Source organism: Musca domestica, unplaced genomic scaffold (genome assembly GCF_030504385.1).
Source record: "Musca domestica strain aabys unplaced genomic scaffold, Musca_domestica.polishedcontigs.V.1.1 107, whole genome shotgun sequence".
NCBI classification, from domain to species: domain Eukaryota; kingdom Metazoa; phylum Arthropoda; class Insecta; order Diptera; family Muscidae; genus Musca; species Musca domestica.
Genome location: NW_026712125.1, coordinates 1140769 through 1154193, shown reverse-complemented (window position 1 = coordinate 1154193; position 13425 = coordinate 1140769). Strand labels below are relative to the sequence as shown.

Here is a 13425-nt window from a genome sequence, read left to right as displayed (position 1 = left end):
ATTTGAATGTGGATTTGAGACGAGGGTATACATAATTTGATACGGCCAGCTTGTGTCTCATAGAAATAACAGTTTTAGGCCCAAGGAGATCTAGGGCTATTTCTATGAGGCACTTTTTGGCCGTATCAAATTATGTATACCCTCTTCTCAAATCCACATTCGATCTAGCGATGTCCGTCCCTCAGTCTGGCCGATTCGCCCGATAACACTCGAAGTGAGTGTCCGATTTGTTTCAAACTTGGTACATCGTAATATTGATATCAAACATAGATCGAGTTCGGAGATGGGCAATATCGGTGTACTCCTTCTGGTACCTACCCCACAAAAGGTCGAAATTTGCAAAAAAAAAAAATATTTTTTTTTTTGCACAGAGAGACAAATGATGGACGGATTTTGCTCCAACTTTGAAAATCCTAACATTTGCATCAGTGCTAGGTCAGGTGCGAAAATGGGTAATCTCAGTCCACTCCATAAAGTACCTCCCCCACAAAGGGTCAAAATTTTTGAATAATTATAAATCTTAAAAAAATTGATGTAAGATTCCGATTATCTTCAAATTACACACATCACAATATTTTTACTAACCCAAGGTCTGATGTGAAGATGGAATATATCGGTTCAGTCCTTCTGGTACCTCCCCCACAAAGGGTGAACATTTCGAATATCCATGAAGCTCATAAAACACGAATTTAACACCCGATTCCATTGGTACATCTCAATATTTCCATCAACATAAGATCTGTTAAAAATATGGTAGAGATCGGACCATTCCCTCTGGTACCTCCCCCACAAAGGGTCAAAGTTTTGAATGAAATCCGAAATAAGCATCCGGTTCCCTTAATTTTCACAATTTTTTTTTTTTAATTTTTTACTGCTGAAATCTGTTCCAACTAAGTGCTCTCCTTATCCTCTCACATACTCCCCTCACCTATCCAGACCACCTATATTTCTAAAATATTTTTTATTCCATTTCAGAAAATTTATTATCAATCCGTTGCCATTAAATGCCTCTCATCTTAAATGATTTTTTTTGATAGCTCCCTGATTTTTTCAGCTTTGGTTGGCATCAGATTGTTGTTGGCATCGCCACAAACAATGGAAAAATCATTACGGCCCACGTTCTGACATTAATGTAACAGCAATAACCACCCACGCTCGAGTACCAAAATCCATACCCCCCACACACACACCGACACATTTTTTATTATTGAAATCTAAAATTTAATTTTCAGAGACATTCTTCTTCTTCATCAAATTCGATATCATAAAGGGAAAATCGGTTATCGTAGTAAAAACTTTTACATTCTTGCTGTTCTGGAGCAGATCACATATTATCCATAAAAAAAAATTATAAAATAATCCTCGTTATCGAATACGATTCTTATCGATAATCTTGCTATCGAATATGTTTTCAATGCTAATATATGTTATCGATCATGTTTTGTATTGAAAAATTTAAAGATAATTGATTTCTTTGTCGAAAATATTGTTATCGAGAGCAATAATCAAAATTATCCATGGTTATCGATTAACTTGTCCATAAAAAATCTTGTTATCGATTTAAAATATCGTAGAATGTTAATGTTAAAGATTAAATCTTTTAAAGAAATCTTGATTATCGATAATTTTTTTACAAAAAAGATTTGTAATCGATTCGGTTTTTTTATGGGATTATTTGTTATCGCTTAAATTTTCTAGAGAAAATTCTGATATCGATTACCTTTCCCATGGAAAATGTTATTATTGATTAAGTTTCCAAAGTAAATCATTGTTATCGATTATGTTTTCTATGTAAGTCGTTGTTATCGATGATGTTTTCTTTATAGAACGATGTTATTGATCTCGATTAAATCTCAAACATATTGCTATCGATTAGGATTTTCATTGGATGTTTAGTAATCGATTATGGGTTTTAAGGAAGACTTTGTTATCGATTATTTTTTACATGGAAAATGTTGTTATCGACTAAGTTTTTGAATGAAGTTTTGAAAATGATTTCTAAAGTCATTTATTTATTTTTATAAAAAACCTTGTTATCGATTTACATGTTATTTTGTTATCAATTATGCTTCATACGGAAAACATTCTTATCGATTATTTTTACCATAGCAAATTTTGTTATCGATTAAATTATCTACGGAAATCATTGTTATCGATAATGTTTAGTATGGAAATCATTGTTATCGATGAAGTTTTAAACGTAGAACCCTGTTATCGATCTAGGTTTCTTTAGAAAACGTTGTTTAATGGTAAAATTTTCTAAAGAAATGTTGGTTATCGATTGATTTCTTCACACAAAACCTTGTTATCGATTTAGATTGCCCTTCCTATGGCAAGTTTCCTATTAAGTTTAGTAAGGAAAACTTTGTTATCGTTTTTGTTTCCATGGAAAATGTTGTTATCGATTAAATTTTCATATAAAATTTATTTGAATTGAATGATTGCTATCGAAAAAGTTATCTATGTAGAAAGCTGTTATCGAATGCCAAAAAAAAAATCATGGCTATCGATTAATGTTTGCATTAAAAACCTGGGTATCGATTAAGACTTTTATAGGATGTTAAGTTATTGATTACGTTTTCTATGGAAAACTTTGTTATGGTTATCGAAAGTTAAAGAAATCATGATTATCGATTAATTTTTGCATTAAAAACCTTGTTATCGATTAAGTCTTTTAAAGGATGTTTAGTTATCGATTTTGTTTTTCAAGAATATCAATTATTTTTAACATGTAAAATTTTTTATCGGTTCAGTTTTCTACGGAAATCATTGTTATCGATAATGTTCTGTATGGAAAGCATTGTTATCGATTATGTTTTCAACGTAGAACTATTTTATCAATCTAGGTCTCTTTAGAAAACGTTGTTAATAGTTAAATTTTCTAAAGAAGTCTGGGTTATCGATTTAGTTCTTTAAACAAAACCTTTTCATCGATTTAGATTTTCAAAGGAAGCTAAGTTTGCTATTAAGTTGTTATCGATTTTGTTTTCCATGGAAAACTTTGCTTTCAATTATTTTTACAATGTAGATTTTTTATCGATTAAGTTTTCTACGGAAAACATTGTTATCGATTATCTTTTCCATTGAATTCGTTGGTATTGATTCAATTTCCAAGATAGAACGCTGTTATCGATCTATGTTTCTTTTGAAAACGATATAAATGGGTTAATTTTCTGAAGAAATTTTGGTTATAGATGGGTTTCCTGATACAAAACCTTGTTATCGATTAAGATTTCCAAAGAATGTTTAGTTATCGATTATAATTTTTACGGAAAACTCTGTTCCCGATTATTTTGCCCATAGAAAATGTTGTTATAGATAGTTTTTTCAACAAAAAATGTTGTTATCGTTTGTTAAAATTATGTTTTCGATAAAGTGTTTTTTTAAAAAAAAAACTGTTATCGACTAAATTTTTTTAATGAAATTTATTTTTAAAGAAACTTTTAGTTATCGATACATTTTCTTTAAAATTGTGAAATTATCCATTTACAATTTTTGATAATTAACGTTGTTCTCGGTTCAGTTTTTTGTAAAAATCATTGTTATCGATCCAATTTTTGTTACCCATTAAAATGTTTTGATAGAAATCATTGTTATCGGTTATGTTTTCAGTAAAAGTCATTGATATCGATACATTTTTCCATTGGTTTTTCTATAAAATTTGCTTGCAATTATTTTTTTTTTTTTTTTTTGGAAAAATCGTTGTTTTTAGTAAAAAGTCATTGCTTTCGATCCATTTTTCCCATTGGTTTTTCTATTAAATTTGATATCCATTTTTTTTTTTGTAAAAATCATTGTTATCGGTTTATTTTTTTAGCAAAATTCATTGTTATCGTTCCATTTTCCATTGGTTTTTAGAAAAAAGTCACCTTTATTTATTAAATTTTTAAATTTTATCAGTTATCGCTTGATTTTTTTTTTGTTCACGTCATTGTTATCGATACATTTTCCTATTGCAATCGTTGTTACTTTTTTGTGTTTTCTTTTATAAAAAAAATTTTAGCAATGAAAAATCTTATTATCGAAGAAAATTTCCTTAAATTTATTCATTAACCAATTTTTCTTCTCTCAAAAATAAAAAATATATATATTGCTGAACATTTTTTAAAAATTGGGTTTGCTCCTGTTATTGACAACAATATGATGTTTAATATTTGTTTAACATTTAAAAAAGTGTTTGTTTTTAACTTCGTTTTATTTACTCCTCCTAAATGTACATAAACTTTAAATTTCTCCCTAAAGTATGCTCTGATTATTTTCAGTTTCCCTTCGTTTTTTTTTTTCTGTTGCTGCAGCGAAGTATTTTTTGTTTTTTTTTTTTTTTTTTTTTTTTGGTTTGTTTGCCCTCTCGGTTGCTCTGCTGACACAACAGAACACGTTTTGCATGTTTTCATATTCAATAATAAATAAATCCCCCTGTAACACATATCACATAATATTGATTTTATAGGTGAATATTTGCCGATGTCGCAGTGGTAGTCGGCATGTACACACACACATACATGCACAGAAATAGGGACACACAGATATACACCCACTCTTTCTGGGCCATTTTATGTTGGCAGTGGCAAAAAAAAAAGTGTAAACGAAACGAATGAGTTCACTTTGAATGTCAAGGGATTTTTTTCGCCTTGTCATAAGGCATTTCATATAAAAATGTTTTTGTCATTTTGCTGGATGCTTTTGTTGTTGTTGCTGTTGTAGAATTTGTCCTGACACTTTATACCCCCAGGCATGTTGAGTATTTGCCACCTCTATCCCTAGCGTTGGTGTTGGTGTTTAAATGCCAAAATGCACAGCCATGCCGAGAAGGAAGTCAGCGAAGCCGGAGGAGAGCAGAGCAGAGAGTGAAGCAATGGTGTTGGAATTGTTTGGCGAATGGCCTGAATTCAATTCCTTCCCGTCTCACGACGAAGTGCCAAATGGAGTCGAAGTTATTCCATTGTGATCCATATCAGACACGTTTTGTCCTACCTGTAATGATGTCAAATGTTCAATTTGTGTATTTTTGTTGGTTACGTGACTGGCGGTCTCGTCATGTCACATCCGTGGCCATTATCTGTATGTCCTCCTGTCCGTCCTGCTCCCGTCCGTCTGCTTAGCCATTCATGGAGGACACTATCACATCATTCATACATCTCACCTCCCATCCGGCCAACAATTTCATCGCTGGCTATTGATTTTTATCTATTTCTATATTTTTGGTGCGATGTTCGCTCCACCCCACACAAAACACTTGTTGTGGTGGTGTTGGTGGCCATCGCGGAAGCTGAAGTCCACTTTTGGGAGAGTAACAGCTGCCGACTAAACAAATACTCAAATCCCACCAGAAACAAACACCGAACACCATTAAATTAATTCGTTTTCACTAGCAACGAAGACCACCAAATTGTGGCTTTGTTCGGCACCAGGAAGAAGGCTGCCTGCCGATAACATGACATGAAATCGGTCGGAGGTGGGGGGAGAGATGATTAGTCGGTTGGCATTTATTTTTATTTTTGTGACGTGATTTACCGCAAAAATTTAAAGAACAAAGGAAAAAAACAAATTTAAAGAAAAAAGCACAAAAAAAACTGTTATCGAAATAAAAAAAATGTTATCGAAATAAAAAAAAACTGCTATCGAAACGATTTTCCATAGAATCCCAGCTATCAAAGAAGTTTTCTATAGAAAACCAACTATCGGACAAGATTTGAAATAATTCGGTTCAGAAAACACATTGTTATCGAACAGAAACCTAGTTATCGATTAAGCTATTGAAAACTTTGTTTTTGAAGAAAATTTTTAAAGTTAACCAACTTATCGAACATGATTTTTATGGAAAAAATTGTTATCGAATTATTTTCTGGCAGAAAACATTGTTATCGAAATATTGTCATATAGAAAACTCCGTTATCGAATATAAAACAAACTTCGTCTCCGAATCAGTTTGCTAGTTAAACATTGTTATCGAAAAATTCTGCTGTAACGAACTTGTTATCGACGCAGTTTTATTGATAAAACAGTGCTATCGATAAAGAATACTATATAAAACATTGTTATCGAAAAAGTTTTCAATAGCCTGCCTTATTATCGAAATAGTTTTATGTAGAAATCAGTGTTATCGAGGAATTCTATTAAAGCAAACTTTGTTATCGAAGTAATATTCTAGAGAAACAGTGTTATCGATAAGGAATTTCATTGTTATCGAACAAATTTTCTCGTGGAAACATTGTTATCGAAGAAGTTTTCATAGCCTGCCTTGTTATCAAAAAAAGTTTTTTTGTAGAAAACAGTGAAACCAATTTATCGAAAACATTGTTATCGAAGTGGTCTTGAAGAGAAAACAGTGTTATCGATAAGAAATTCTATAGAAAAGATTGTTATCGAACACATTTTCTTCTGAAAATCATGTTATCGAAGAACTTCTCAATATCCAGCCTAGTTATCGAAATACTTTTTTTGGTAGAAAACAGTGTTATCGATCAGGAATCCTAGAAGAAATACTACTGTGTTATCTATCAAATCTGCTATAGAAAACCTTGTTATCGAAGTTGTTTTGTAGAGAAATCAGTTTTATCGATAAGCAATTCCATTAAAAACATTGTTATCGAACAAATTTTCACCTAAAAATATTGTTATCGAAGTGGTTTTCATTAGTCAGGCTTGTTATCGAAATATTTTCTTCTAGAAAATAGTGATATCTTTAAACTCTACTATCGGAAATCTTGTTATCGAAGTGGTTTTGTAGAGAAAACAGTGTTATCGATAAGAAATTCTATAGAAAACATTGTTATCGAACACATTTTCTCCTGAAAATTATGTTATCGAAGAACTTGTCAATATCCAGCCTAGTTATCGAAATACTTTTTTGGTAGACAACAGTGTTATCGATCAGGAATCTTACAAAAAATCTATTTATCGAAAAGTTTTTTTTTTTTTGAGAAACATTGTTGTACCATTGTAGCCCTTGTTATCGAAACTGGTTTCGATAGAAAACAGTGTTATCGAACAAGTTTTCTACAGAAAGTCTTGTCATCGAATTAATTTTCTAGTAAATACATTGTTATTAAAAAAGTTTACTGTAGCAAATCTTGTTATCGAAGTAGTTTTGTAGGGAACACTGTGTTATCGATCAAGTATTTTATGTAAAACATTGTTATCGAACACATTTTCTAGCAAACATATCATTATCGAATAAGTTTTCTGTATGTAACCTTGTTATCGAAATGACATTCTACAGAAAGCAGTGTTATCAATCACGTTCTCTACAGAAAACATTGTTATCGAACAAACTTGCTCGTGAAAACATTATTTTGGAAGGAGTTCACTATATTAAACCTTGTTATCGAAATATTTCTTGTATATAAAATAGCGTTATCGAACGAATTAACTACTGAAAACATTGCAGTCGATCAAGTTTCCTTCCGAGAACTTTGTTATCGATCAAGTTTTCTCCAGGAAACCTTGTTATCGATCAAGTTTTCTCCAGGAAACCTTGTTATCGATCAAGTTTTCTCCATGAAACTTTGTTATCGATCAAGTTTTCTCCAGGAAACCTTGTTATCGATCAAGTTTTCTTCAGAAATGCTTGTTGTCGACCAAACTTTCTAGCGTAAAACTTTGTCATCGATGCAGTTTATTATAGCAAAAATTATAAACGAAAAAAAATTGTAATGAAAAATTTGTTATCGATCAAGTGTTCTTCAGAAAAACTTGCTATGGCACAACTGTCTATGTAAATAAGTTGTTATCGAAAAAGTTTCCCCACAGAAATACTTGTTATCGAGCACTCTTCATGCAGAAAAGGGGGTTTTTTAATACACATTGTTATCGAAACAGTTTTCAGCAGAAAAAAAATTTAACGAAAAAGATTTCTACAAGAACCTTTGTTATCGAACAGGGTTTATACGATGCTAGTTATCGGAAAAGATCTTTGATATAGAAAAAATATTAAAGAACAAGTTTTCCATAGAAAATCACTGTTATCGAACAGGATTTTTTTTTTTGAAAAAGATGAAGTTTTGATTAAAAAAAAAAATATGGAATAGGAATATTATCGAAATGTATTTATATAGAAAAACTGTTATCGTTTGTAATTCCTACTCAAATGGAATAAAAAGACATTGTTATCGTATAAGTTTTTTTTTCATTCATCGATGATATTTCCGATAGAAAACATTATATTGAAAAAATTTTCAATAGAAAAAATATTGTTATCGGCATGTTTTTATGTAGAAAACACTGTTATCGATGGCAATTTTTACTCAAACGGAATAAAAAGGCATTGTTATCGTAAAAGTTTTTTTATTTATCGATAATATTTCTCGTAGGAAAGATTTTTTCGATTTTTTTTTTCAATAGAAAATATTGTTATCGGAATGTATATATGTAGAAAAAACGGTTATCGGTAACAATTTCTACAAAAAATATTTGTCTGTGAACAAGTTTCCCTCGTTATCGAAAAGGTTTTCCTTGAAAACTGGTATTATCGAAAATTTTTTAAACAATATAGTGTTGTTATCGAACATTTTCCTACATAAACCTTTATTGGCAATATTTGACCTTTTACTGCAAAAAGTATTGCCTACTTTAAGGCATATATTAAGTTCCTTTAAAATGTATGCCTTAATCCATCTTCTTACATTGCCTGGCCGATTAAGCGGACATTCTCCTGTGCGACACAACCCGTGATTGAGATCATTTATAAAAAAAAAACTGAAACGAATCGCCACGAAAAGAAAAGCCAATTAATTTTTACATAATAAATTACCACTCTGACATAATTGTGTTAAAAGTCAACACTCTCGCCTTTGTTCTGTTCAATGTATTGTTATGGATTTGCCATTTTCCCCAGGCATGACACAAAGTATGTGGCGTTTTGGGAGGACGGGGGGAGAGGGGAGGATGAGGGGTTGGAGGCATTGAATTAAAAGGGAAGAGGAAATTAAAGGTGTAATGTTCTCATTTACTTATAAAATTTATTAACACATTAAATCACTGTAATAAAGCAAACTACCACCAACACAGGCACGCACACACACCACATCACACACAGTGGCTTGTGTGTTTGTCGTGTGATGCCGGGTATCAATATACGTATCATGACAAGTGGGTGTTCCTTCTACGAACCTGTTTGATATTTACTTTTAATCTTCACTAAATCCCAAACTAACTTCCCATCGCAGAACACAGGCACCCCATACATAGAAGAATACGTGCGTGTGTGTATGCTCACTTGGCAATTGACCCCACACACACACACACATCCATATGTCGCTTTAAGAGAAACACCGAAAGAGGTTAATTAAATGAAATTAAATAATGTTCACCTTTCATTGACTGCCAGTACGTGCCGATATAAATGGGCGATGGATGTGTGAGTGTTTGTGTGTGTTGTGCATATGTGTGTGTGTGTGTGTTTGCCTTGCGTTGGGTCATTTTCATAATTAGGCCATAATTCATACATAATTGAAAACTTTTACTGATATTTGCTTAACAAAAATGAATGGCGGCAAATGAATGTCAAAGAGACAATGGCATTGTTGGTGGGGGTGGAGGGGTGAAATATATTTCACCACAGGTAATTGATGGAAGCAGTATTCGATAACAGCATCAACAAGGCATTGGCATACAAAAAATATTTTTTTTTATTTTCAGAGAAAAAGTAATGATAACTCCCTTGCCACAGGAAATTTCATCGATAACAACATTTGATGTAAAAAAATAGTTCGATAAATCGAAATATTCTTTACAATAATGAAATTTTCTTAAGTAAAATTTTTCAACATTTTCCAAAGTACATTTTTTTATTTATTTATTATTTTTAGTTTTTGGAAATTTAATCGATAACAACTTTTGAGGTAAAAATGTTGATCGAAACCACCAAATATTCTTAACAATAACTAAATTTTCTTAAGTTAAATTTATCGATAACAACAGATTCCAAAGAACATTTTTTGGATAACAACCTTTTATTATCGATAATTTATTATCGATAACTTATTATCGATAACAACATTATTATCGATAACTACATTTTCAGTACAAAATGTTATCGATAACAATATTTTCATTGGGCTTTTTATTCCATAACAACAATTTCAACAGAAAAGGTAATCGATAAAAATGTTTTTTTGTAGGAAGCCATATCGATATCGCCCATTACAATAACAAGTCATCGCATTTTTATAAAAAAAAATTGATCCATAACTGAGTTTTCTATGGAAAAGTATACCGATAATAAAATTTTTTGTAGAAAATTGCAGGGATAAGCGATAAATGTAGCCGACAGTCAAAGAAAATCGCATCAATAACAACATTTTCCAAAGAAAATTTTATCGATAACCACATTTTCAGTATAAAATGTTATCGATACAATTTTTTTCATGAAGCTTTCTATTCGATAACAACAATTTCAATAGAAAAGTTAATCCCGAACAATGTTTTCTATAGAAAGCAATATCGATAACGATCATTACAATAACAAAATTCATCGATAACTGAATTTTTATGAAAAAATTGATCGATAAATGAGTTTTATATGGAAAAGTACATAGATAATAATTTTTTTTATAGAAAATTGCAGCGATAACCGTTATCGATAACCAAATATCAAAGAAAATTGCATCGATAACCACATTTTCAGTATAAAATTTTATCGATAACCACATTTTCAGTATAAAATGTTATCGATAGCAATTTTTTCATTGGACTTTCTATTCGATAACAACAATTTCAATAGAAAAATAATCGATAACAATGTTTTTTTTATAGGAAGCTATATCGATAACAGCCATTACAATAAAAAAATCATCGATAACTGAATTTTTCTAAAAGAGTTTTTTGATAACTGAGTTTTGTATGGAAAAGTACACCGATAACTAAATTTTCTGTAGAAAATGCAGCGATAACCGATATAGATAACCAACAATCAAAGAAAATCCGATCGATGATAAATTTTCCAAAGAAAATGATATCGATAACATCATTTTCTCTATAAACTGTTATCGATAACATCATAATCTTTATACATCGACAATAACATTTTCCATGGAATAGTTAATCGAAAACATTATTTTCAACAACAAACTTCATCGATAACAGCCATTACGAAAGAATTGATCGATAACAGAGTGTTGTATGCAAAAGTACATCGATGGCCAAATTTTCTGTAGGAAAGTCCAGCGATAACCGATATCGAACAAAGAAAATTGCATCGATAACAATGTTTTCGAAATGAAAATTTTATCGATTCGTTATCGATAAAATTTTTCTTTAACTAATTTTATCTAAAACGGCCATTACCATAAAATTTTTAATCGATAACCGCATTGCATATAGAACAATTGATGTCATCGATAAACGTTTAAGTTTTTTTAATTCTCTACAGAAACTATCGACATCAACATTTTAATACAAACTTGTGTCATTTTTAACATTTTCTACAGAAATTGTTATCGATAACAGTATTTTCCAAAGAATATTTCATAAATAACATAATTTTTAATAATTATAAAAAACTTGGTTGATAACAATATTTTTACTAGAAAAATTCTTCGATAATAGCATTTTGTAATGAAAAAAATTGTAACCGATAACAACATATTTCAAAAATAATTAATCGATAACAATGTTTTTATAGTTTCTATGGACAAAAATGCAGCGATAGTCGATTAAATGTTGGCCGATAACAATATTTTCCACAGACAAGACACCGATTACAAAATTTACTACTGGATTTATTATCGATAACAACATTTTATTATATACTTTTATTGGTATCAACATTTTCCATAGAAATTTTTATCGATAACAATACTAACAGTTAGAAAATAAATCGATAACAACGTTAACCATATAAATGGTCGATCGATAACTACATTTTTCAATACAGTATTATTTGTAGCAAGTTGATCGATAATAACAATTTTCTATGGAAAAGTAGATCGATAACTTCATTATTTTAAAAATTTTTGTCGATAACAATTTTAATATGAAAAAAAAATTGAACGATAACAATATAGCCCATATAAATATGTATCGATAACAACTTTTTCTGAAGAAAAATTGACCGATAACATTATTTCCCTTGTAAATGTTGATCGATAACAATATTTTCCATTAAAAATTGATCGATACCAATATTTTCTAAAGAAAAGTTAATCGATAACAATATTTCTAATGGTTATCGATATCAATATTTTCTATTAAAAAGTGATGTATAACAATATTTTCGATAATAACTTTGTATCACAAAATTTTTTTCGAAAATAGCATCCTATATAGAAAATGGATCGATAACCACATTATTCACTGATAATTTAATCGATAACAATTTTTTATGGTAAATGTAAATCGATAACAGCATTTTCTATATAAAGTTATTCAATAACAATATTTTTTTAAATAGTCGAAAAAAATTACTCGATAGCAAAAATTTATCGATAACAAACGGAAATGTGTCATCGATAAATAATGTGTTTATCGATGCACATTGTTTCTGGAAAAGTTTGTCAAAATTTCCTATAAAAATGCCTTCGATAACTTTATTCTTTATTCCAATAGCAATTTTTTTACATAATTTGTTATCGATAACCATAATATTTATATAAACACTTTTCGAAAATCACGTTTTCCTAGAAAAATTGACAACACTATAATTTTTAAAAAAGGTCGATAATCGATCCGCATTGTTTCTGGAAAAGTTGGTCAAAAACAATATTTTCTATAAAAAATGTTTTCGATTACTAATTTTTCTATAAAAATGGCTATCGATATCGATTTTTAAAGCTATTTACCAAGAGCAACTGTTTTTTATATTATTTGTTATCGATAACTATATTACCTAAAGGAACACTTTTCGAAAATGACACTTTCTCTAGAAAAATTGACCGATAACAACCTCTTCTATAGAAGAGAATATCGATAACAATAAAATGATTAAAGAAAGGTCGATAATCGATCCGCATTGTTTCTGGAAAAGTTGGTAAAAAGCAAACTTTCCTATAAAAATGTCTTCGATAACTATATTCTCAATAAAAATTGATATCGATATCAATTTTTTTTAAAACCTTTTATAAATTGCAATTGTTTAATTAATTTTGTTATCGATAACTATATTATCTATATGAACGCTTTTCGAAAATCACGTTTTCTCTAGAAAAAATTTAGCGATAATAACCTATTCTATAGAAGAGAATATCGATAACGATATGTGCTCCGTTCCAGATCCTACAAGAATCAACTAGTTTTGCATTTTTTCGATATTATAAAGGGAAATGCGGTTATCGTAGTAAAAAAAATAAAAAATTTCAGTTCTGAAACAGCCTAATAATTTTTAAAGATAGATCGATAACAAAATTTCGATTACCACATTTTCTATTGAAAAAAAGCCTAGAAAATGACATTTCTAATTGAAAATGTGATATGTGTCAATATTTTCAG

The 13425-nt window shown here is 30.1% G+C and overlaps 1 protein-coding gene across 2 annotated transcripts in view; it reads right to left on the bottom strand.

Moving 5' to 3' along the window:
- Positions 1 to 13425, bottom strand: part of LOC101889178 (putative uncharacterized protein DDB_G0271606) — a 236041-nt gene that overhangs the window by 61151 nt on the left and 161465 nt on the right. The gene's annotated exons all lie outside the window — the stretch shown is intronic.